The 9,177-nt window shown below is 41.2% G+C and overlaps 1 protein-coding gene across 2 annotated transcripts in view; it reads left to right on the top strand.

Moving 5' to 3' along the window:
- Window positions 1-224: 224 nt before the first annotated feature.
- The window catches only part of LOC126471284 (luciferin 4-monooxygenase), a 256,816-nt gene continuing 247,863 nt past the window's right edge, over window positions 225-9,177 (top strand). Inside the window, exon 1 of one of the 2 annotated variants that reach the window (XM_050099406.1) lies at window positions 225-398. The gene's annotated coding sequence lies outside the window, so the exon portion shown is untranslated. Of the gene's footprint in view, window positions 399-854; window positions 981-9,177 lie in introns of those variants that run through there. The other variant, XM_050099414.1, reaches the window with a different exon arrangement.

The raw sequence follows: 9,177 nt of genomic DNA, 5'->3' as shown, positions 1-9,177 counted from the left end.
CACCTTATTACCACTGTATTACATGAGTATGAACACGCTGGATATATAATTTTAAACAGAAGATGTTATAAATTCTGTTCAACGTCCAATAGGACTACGAAAACATAGCAATTTAACATAACCTTTTCGTAAGCCCATTTCAGTTAACGTCTTCTTTCAATTAAATAGAGAAATTCTCGCTTGTCTTCTCCGTGTGTGAGAATGTTGGCAGCAACGGCTCCCATGTGACCATGTAGGAATGGACTTTAACAGGCACAACATGAGCTTCGCCAGTCGGGAAGCACGCTGATAGGAACATTACCACAGTGTGAGTTAACACTTGACAACAGTTCAGTGCTGCCGGGTAACCTATAGGAGCTGCGAATCACAACAGACACGCACACAACCAAAGAAAACCGGTAAGCTCTTTTTATTTATTGTCATAGTACTATAGCAAGACTCGCATTGTTCAAATGAATAATCTGTGTGTGTTTCAATAGTGCTGAATCGTATAGGAAGGCTGTGTGTGTAGTTTGCGGTGATTGCTAGTTCTGAAATGCACCGCAGTGGCAACACTTATCGCAATGAACTTGACCTTGACGTAATGAATAGGAGGCTTGGCTGTTACAAGGCTGCACTCCGAAAAGCCGGGGTCATTGTCGAATTAAATACTCGAATCGCGACACTAATTTTTGTTTTTTAAATGTAGCTACTGCCAATGGGTAGCTGAAAAATAGTTTTAGTGAAACGTCTCAGCTTGTTTCACTATAGCTTGTATTCCTTAACACCCTTGTTTCTGTCACGTACATTATGCAATCAGTGAAAACACATGATAAAAATAAGCAGCGCTGATAAGCTATTCTCACGCCTGCCGCACCACTGAGATGGAAACGACGCCGTTCTTGTCAGTATCCGACAAGTGAGCAACACGGTGTTGTGCCATAAACATCGTAGGTCCCTTTCTGTGGATGATCTCAGAGGAATGGAGCGCTACAAAGACTGTAAATATTTAGAAAAAATCATTAACAGTTAATTTATCTGGCTCTTATATTTCTCATTTATGTAGCTTAGCTGTGCTTTATAGTAATTTGTCAAGGTTACTGTAGAAATTTGCGTAGTGTAACGATCACGCTACGTGTAGACACAAACAACCATTACAAAAAAAATTTGTAGATTTCGTTAGACAAACTCGTACACAAATTATTGACTCAGGGTACATTTCAAAAGATCTTCTATCATATAGTTAACAAGACGCAGAGAGGATGTACCGGCACTGTAGAATTTAACAGCACTAGTCCAATAACTATGTTGGATAAATGTTCACATAAAAAGTAAATAAGTCTGGTAACAATTATGGTTATTTACTGTTCGATATTCTCATCACCTTCCATCTGCCAGTATTAGGGGGAAAACGCACCAAGTTTACCTCTAGTAATTCAACCGGAAATGCCTCCATCAATATAGAGCGTTATGGTAAAGACTGTATAACTTTCAAAACATTCAGAAATATACAAATATAACTTCTAATATAACTGGTTGAAGTAACACGACTTTCTTCATAGATCATGATTTTCCTTTCCCTTCAGTAACATTTACAGAGCGACGTCCCGCTTTATTACAATTTTTAACCACACTCTTCTGGACACATCGCATACAACTTCCTTGGATTCGAATGAGTAGGCATCTTTATATAGGCGCTACACTCTTCCTGTATTGAAGTATTATAACAAAACCAACGAAGGTCAGTGACCTACTCAAAGCATATGGGTGCAATTTAGCACCGCGTGGTCTTAGGCCTCTTGTCACGGTTCGCGCGGCTCCCCCGCCGGAGGTTCGAGTCCTTCCTCGGTCATGGGTATGCGTGTTGTCCTTAGCGTAAGTTAGTTTAATTTCGGTAACGTAGTGGTTAAGCTTGGGGACCGATAACCTCAACAGTTTGGTGCCATAAGATCTTGCCACAAATTTTTTGCAACACTGCGTCACATGCAGTCACAGAGCTACGTGTTCTGCATTCCAGCTGGTACACTGCGCAACAACGTAACAAAATGGACAGACAAGGATTACCTTAGTGCTGTCCTAGGCTGCTGAAAGTTCTCAGTACTGGAAAATTTAAGGCTGTTTCCGGAGGTTTCCCACATCTATCAGGTTGTGTATTGGCCATAGGCTACACTTACTTAACCAGCCCAAAAAATATAGCTTTCAAAACACACTTTATTCACTTCAGTTATTCCAGACGACACTAAAATACAGATGTGAAGTTTTATAAGTAAACAAAGTGTTACAGATCGCTTCAAAGTTGGATCAGATTTTTTAAAAGTTTCTCCACTTCGAAGGGTATTAATGCGTCATTTGCTGATTCTGCATTCAGTTTTACACGACAGGCCTGTTGTAGTACACTCGGAAGTATAGTCATGCTTCATTGTACATGTTTTACATCTATACTTAATCTCAAACACATCAGTGGAAAAAAGAAAATGTTATTCTCTGCGCAACGATTTTCTCAATCATACTTTTTTATCCTATTTCACAATTTTAATTTTTTGGTTCAGCCTAACATTATGGGGTACGAATAAAATATTTTATGGATATTTTCTAGCTTTATTTCATAATGCATTGTATTCCCTGGACTTAACCATATGTGAATATAATTTCAAATGATTGAATCGAAAGCTGTACCAATATTCATATTAATAACATAAAATTATGTACATTGCACGTACTATTGAAATTTGCTTACAGTTTTGGCAAAAAGATAATCTACCTTAAAAGAACTAAGAAGATAACTATCAATCGTCTGCGAAACAAGTTTTTGTGTACTTCTCACCATACTGTGTTCTTGGAACACGACACAGTTTCAAACTCGCCGAATCAATTATATCAAAAATGACAAGTTTTCATCTGGTCCCCTCTTGGAAAAATTTTTGCCGACGCCCGGAAGATAGTGTGATACACGTTGCTGATATTCCGTATCCATAAGGTACAAACCACTTTCCAGGCACTCTCAGAGAACTGTAGTAGGCCCGAATTTTAATGATAGACTAACAAATCCCACACAGAAGTATCAATTTTTCAACATGTGCGTACATTCTGCACTTTTTGAGACATAGCGCGACGTGTAATGAAAAGCAGATAGTGTTACAGAATCGTCTTTTCTCTCCAATGTAGCTCTCAACATGGTTCGGCATTTTATGTGGGTGATTTTGCTGATGTTTCGGTTTTAGGGGACTTAACTTTTACAAATGGATGTACAGATCGTTGCAGATACATTTTATGTGAAGATGTTAGAGCGTGCTACTAACTGACTGTTTGCTAATGCGAAGTTTGTTTGTTGTCCTTCTGAAGAAACCATCACGCGAGTCGCCCAAATGTGGCGTCGACTGAAATAAGACTCACTCGGCGGCCGAACTTCCCTGGATGGGGCCTCCCGGGCAGTAATGCCGTACGATCATTTCATTTTCTTCTGAGGAAGACGGGTTTAAATCCGCTGAAACCATGGTTAAGGTTAACTGAATCCCACCACTTATTGCAGCTGATCTGCCGTCCTTATTCATCTCGTATTGTGTACCGTAGATGAAGTGCAGCCAAGTTCAAAATATTGTAACTATGAAGGTTGTTCACGTCCTGCCGTATACGATTTTTTTTCCGCATATGAAAGATGCCCCCCATGAACCATGGACCTTGCCGTTGGTGGGGAGGCTTGTGTGCCTCAGCGATACAGATAGCCGTACCGTAGGTGCAACCACAACGGAGGGGTATCTGTTGAGAGGCCAGACAAACGTGTGGTTCCTGAAGAGGGGCAGCAGCCTTTTCAGTAGTTGCAAGGGCAACAGTCTGGATGATTGACTGATCTGGCCTTGTAACAATAACCAAAACGGCCTTGCTGTGCTGGTACTGCGAACGGCTGAAAGCAAGGGGAAACTACAGCCGTAATTTTTCCCGAGGACATGCAGCTTTACTGTATGATTACATGATGATGGCGTCCTCTTGGGTAAAATATTCCGGAGGTAAAATAGTCCCCCATTCGGATCTCCGGGCGGGGACTACTCAAGAGGATGTCGTTATCAGGAGAAAGAAAACTGGCGTTCTACGGATCGGAGCGTGGAATGTCAGATCCCTTAATCGGGCAGGTAGGTTAGAAAATTTAAAGAGGGAAATGGATAGGTTGAAGTTAGATATAGTGGGAATTAGTGAAGTTCGGTGGCAGGAGGAACAAGACTTCTGGTCAGGTGACTACAGGGTTATAAACACAAAATCAAATAGGGGTAATGCAGGAGTAGGTTTAATAATGAATAGGAAAATAGGAATGCGGGTAAGCTACTACAAACAGCATAGTGAACGCATTATTGTGGCCAAGATAGATACGAAGCCCACACCTACTACAGTAGTACAAGTTTATATGCCAACTAGCTCTGCAGATGACGAAGAAATTGATGAAATAAAAGAAATTATTCAGATTGTGAAGGGAGACGAAAATTTAATAGTCATGGGTGACTGGAATTCGAGTGTAGGAAAAGGGAGAGAAGGAAACATAGTAGGTGAATATGGATTGGGGGACAGAAATGAAAGAGGAAGCCGCCTGGTAGAATTTTGCACAGAGCACAACATAATCATAGCTAACACTTGGTTTAAGAATCATGAAAGAAGGTTGTATACATGGAAGAACCCTGGAGATACTAAAAGGTATCAGATAGATTATATAATGGTAAGACAGAGATTTAGGAACCAGGTTTTAAATTGTAAGACATTTCCAGGGGCAGATGTGGACTCTGACCACAATCTATTGGTTATGACCTGTAGATTAAAACTGAAGAAACTGCAAAAAGGTGGGAATTTAAGGAGATGGGACCTGGATAAACTAAAAGAACCAGAGGTTGTACAGAGATTCAGGGAGAGCATAAGGGAGCAATTGACAGGAATGGGGGAAATAAATACAGTAGAAGAAGAATGGATAGCTTTGAGGGATGAAGTAGTGAAAGCAGCAGAGGATCAAGTAGGTAAAAAGACGAGGGCTAGTAGAAATCCTTGGGTACAGAAGAAATATTGAATTTAATTGATGAAAGGAGAAAATATAAAAATGCAGTAAATGAAACAGGCAAAAAGGAATACAAACGTCTCAAAAATGAGATCGACAGGAAGTGCAAAATGGCTAAGCAGGGATGGCTAGAAGACAAATGTAAGGATGTAGAGGCCTATCTCACTAGGGGTAAGATAGATACCGCCTACAGGAAAATTAAAGAGACCTTTGGAGATAAGAGAACGACTTGTATGAATATCAAGAGCTCAGATGGAAACCCAGTTCTAAGCAAAGAAGGGAAAGCAGAAAGGTGGAAGGAGTATATAGAGGGTCTATACAAGGGCGATGTACTTGAGGACAATATTATGGAAATGGAAGAGGATGTAGATGAAGATGAAATGGGAGATACGATACTGCGTGAAGAGTTTGACAGAGCACTGAAAGACCTGAGTCGAAACAAGGCCCCCGGAGTAGACAATATTCCATTGGAACTACTGACGGCCGTGGGAGAGCCAGTCCTGACAAAGCTCTACCATCTGGTGAGCAAGATGTATGAAACAGGCGAAATACCCTCAGACTTCAAGAAGAATATAATAATTCCAATCCCAAAGAAAGCAGGTGTTGACAGATGTGAAAATTACCGAACTATCAGCTTAATAAGTCACAGCTGCAAAATACTAACACGAATTCTTTACAGACGAATGGAAAAACTAGTAGAAGCCAACCTCGGGGAAGATCAGTTTGGATTCCGTAGAAACACTGGAACACGTGAGGCAATACTGACCTTACGACTTATCTTAGAAGAAAGATTAAGGAAAGGCAAACCTACGTTTCTAGCATTTGTAGACTTAGAGAAAGCTTTTGACAATGTTGACTGGAATACTCTCTTTCAAATTCTAAAGGTGGCAGGGGTAAAATACAGGGAGCGAAAGGCTATTTACAATTTGTACAGAAACCAGATGGCAGTTATAAGAGTCGAGGGGCATGAAAGGGAAGCAGTGGTTGGGAAGGGAGTAAGACAGGGTTGTAGCCTCTCCCCGATGTTGTTCAATCTGTATATTGAGCAAGCAGTAAAGGAAACAAAAGAAAAATTCGGAGTAGGTATTAAAATTCATGGAGAAGAAATAAAAACTTTGAGGTTCGCTGATGACATTGTAATTCTGTCAGAGACAGCAAATGACTTGGAAGAGCAGTTGAATGGAATGGACAGTGTCTTGAAAGGAGGATATAAGATGAACATCAACAAAAGCAAAACAAGGATAATGGAATGTAGTCTAATTAAGTCGGGTGATGCTGAGGGAATTAGATTAGGAAATGAGGCACTTAAAGTAGTAAAGGAGTTTTGCTATTTGGGGAGCAAAATAACTGATGATGGTCGAAGTAGAGAGGATATAAAATGTAGGCTGGCAATGGCAAGGAAAGCGTTTCTGAAGAAGAGAAATTTGTTAACATCCAGTATTGATTTAATTGTCAGGAAGTCATTTCTGAAAGTATTCGTATGGAGTGTAGCCATGTATGGAAGTGAAACATGGACGATAAATAGTTTGGACAAGAAGAGAATAGAAGCTTTCGAAATGTGGTGCTACAGAAGAATGCTAAAGATTAGATGGGTAGATCACATAACTAATGAGGAAGTATTGAATAGGATTGGGGAGAAGAGAAATTTGTGGCACAACTTGACCAGAAGAAGGGATCGGTTGGTAGGACATGTTCTGAGGCATCAAGGGATCACCAATTTAGTATTGGAGGGCAGTGTGGAGGGTAAAAATCGTAGAGGGAGACCAAGAGATGAATACACTAAGCAGATTCAGAAGGATGTAGGTTGCAATAGGTACTGGGAGATGAAAAAGCTTGCACAGGATAGAGTAGCATGGAGAGCTGCATCAAACCAGTCTCAGGACTGAAGACCACAACAACAACAATATGAAAGATCATGTTATTGGGTTGGTTCATAAGTTCCTAGAGTTTTTCCGTAAGTTTAATAAACACAACAGATACACATAACAGACACTTTAGACATTGTTAATGGATTCTGCTTTACTATTTACATTAGTCTGCCAAGGTTGGGGTAACTTTTCGACTTCGCAACCGTAGGAATCACGGGGTTTTGGGGCGAGATTTCATCGAGTCATGTTCGGAGCGCATTTTCATGCGAAAAGGAACGTTGGAGGTTGTTCCATAGAGAGCGAAAAGGTGTAGATCTGATGACGATGATGATGATGATTTATGGTGGAGGGCGCTAAACAGCTAGGTCATCAGCGCCCTTGCGTTAATGTTATACTGAAGAAGGTTTTCATAATCTGTGGAAGGAGATCACTAAACTGGAAAACGACGTTTGATCCCACCACAGGAAACGTAAAGCAACACCAGGAAGGCGAGGTTCAGAAAAGCCTGTAATAAAACCCCAGCGAGACACAGCGGGATAACTAAACGAAATCATGGAGAAATAACTTGTAAGGATGCTGTTAAAAAAGAGATAAATAACCGTGGCTGGATGACCACTTAGAAATAATACGTGACCCAGCCACTCTGTGACACATTAACATCACACACCCAGTATTTTGGGAAGAATTCCGGACACCACACAAAATTTTAAGACACAAACAACACTCGCCAGAGGCTCAGACGATTCTGCGGAGATCTGGGGTACAAATTTCTCGACCTCCGCTATCGGGTGGAGAAATGTAGGGTCCCCCTGAATAGGTCAGGCGTGCACTACACGCCGGAAGCGGCTACAAGGGTAGCGGAGTACGTGTGGAGTGCACATGTGGGTTTTTTAGGTTAGAGAATTCCCTCCCTAGGCCCGACAAGACGCCTCCTGAGACGCGGCAAGGTAGGAGTAGGCAAAATGCAACAGGGAATAACAGTATTAATGTGCTAATAGTAAACTGCAGGAGCGTCTATAGAAAGGTCCCAGAACTGCTCTCATTAATAAACGGTCACAACGCCCATATAGTACTAGGGACGGAAAGTTGGCTGAAACCAGACGTAAACAGTAATGAAATCCTAAACTCAGATTGGAATGTATACCGCAGAGACAGGCTGGACAGTGAAGGGGGAGGCGTGTTTATAGCGATAAGAAGTGCAATAGTATCGAAGGAAATTGACGGAGATCCGAAATGTGAAATGATTTGGGTGAAGGTCACGGTTAAAGCAAGCTCAGACATGGTAATTGGATGTCTGTATAGGCCCCCTGGCTCAGCAGCTGTTGTGGCTGAGCACCTGAAGGATAATTTGGAAAATATTTCGAGTAGATTTCCCCACCATGTTATAGTTCTGGGTGGAGATTTTAATTTGCCGGATATAGACTGGGAGACTCAAACGTTCATAACGGGTGGCAGGGACAAAGAATCTAGTGAAATTTTTTTGAGTGCTTTATCTGAAAACTACCTTGAGCAGTTAAACAGAGAACCGACTCGTGGCGATAACATATTAGACCTTCTGGTGACAAACAGACCCGAACTATTTGAAACAGTTAACGCAGAACAGGGAATCAGCGATCATAAAGCGGTTACGGCATCGATGATTTCAGCCGTAAATAGAAATATTAAAAAAGGTAGGAAGATTTTTCTGTTTAGCAAAAGTGACAAAAAGCAGATTACAGAGTACCTGACGGCTCAACACAAAAGTTTTGTCTCAAGTACAGATAGTGTTGAGGATCAGAGGACAAAGTTCAAAACCATCGTACAATATGCGTTACATGAGTATGTGCCAAGCAAGATCGTAAGAGATGGAAAAGAGCCACCGTGGTACAACAACCGAGTTAGAAAACTGCTGCGGTAGCAAAGGGAACTTCACAGCAAACATAAACATAGCCAAAGCCTTGCAGACAAACAAAAATTACGCGAAGCGAAATGTAGTGTGAGGAGGGCTATGCGAGAGGCGTTCAATGAATTCGAAAGTAAAGTCCTATGTACTGACTTGGCAGAAAATCCTAAGAAATTTTGGTCCTATGTCAAAGCGGTAGGTGGATCAAAACAAAATGTCCAGACACTCTGTGACCAAAATGGTACTGAAACAGAGGATGACAGACTGAAGGCCGAAATACCAAATGTCTTTTTCCGAAGCTGTTTCACAGAGGAAGACTGCACTGTAGTTCCTTCTCTAGATTGTCGCACAGATGACAAAATGGTAGATATCGAAATAGACGACAGAGGGATAGAGAAACAATTAAAATCGCTCAA

Source organism: Schistocerca serialis, chromosome 1 (assembly GCF_023864345.2).
Source record: "Schistocerca serialis cubense isolate TAMUIC-IGC-003099 chromosome 1, iqSchSeri2.2, whole genome shotgun sequence".
NCBI lineage: Eukaryota > Metazoa > Arthropoda > Insecta > Orthoptera > Acrididae > Schistocerca > Schistocerca serialis.
This window is presented reverse-complemented; position numbering and strand designations above follow the sequence as displayed.